General features: G+C 38.2%; 1 protein-coding gene across 1 annotated transcript in view; it reads left to right on the top strand.

Annotated features, from left to right (window-relative positions):
* The window catches only part of LOC118330967 (G1/S-specific cyclin-D1-like), a 7,877-nt gene that overhangs the window by 4,886 nt on the left and 2,512 nt on the right, over window positions 1-479 (top strand). The window lies entirely within an intron of this gene.

Below are 479 nucleotides of genomic sequence, written 5' to 3'. Positions count from 1 at the left end.
TCCATTTACCATTTACCAACATGTTCTAACCTGGAAGCACAAACCAACAGCAAAAACCAGCCCGCCTTACACACAGTTGTTCATTTTATTTCTCAACAACTGCCAACCCCTACCTTCATGTGATGTGATTTTACAGACTAATTTTGTAATTGCCATTTTATCTCAATTTAATCTTACCAATTCACCTGAAACAGTGTTGGCTATTGAAAATGGAACACATGAATAATGTCCATTAATATAACATTTTCACAACATATTTACAACACTTAAAGGACCAGTGATTGTAACTCCTTGCTCCACCCTGCCCTTCCAAGCATGAAGGAGTGGCTGCAAAAAATGCAGACGCCAGTATCTAGAGCCAGTGTTTGGTTTGTCCTTTCTGGGCTGCTGTAGAAACATGTCAGTTCCTGTGGCATCTGTAGATAAAAACAGCTCATTGTAAAGTAATGCAAACACAAATATTCTTATTTTCAGGTGAT

This window comes from Morone saxatilis, unplaced genomic scaffold (genome assembly GCF_004916995.1).
Source record: "Morone saxatilis isolate NCDOM2014 unplaced genomic scaffold, NCSU_SB_2.0 Contig2, whole genome shotgun sequence".
Classification (NCBI taxonomy): Eukaryota; Metazoa; Chordata; class Actinopteri; family Moronidae; genus Morone; species Morone saxatilis.
Note: the sequence above shows the minus strand (reverse complement) of the source record. Positions and strands in the feature narration are given on the sequence as shown.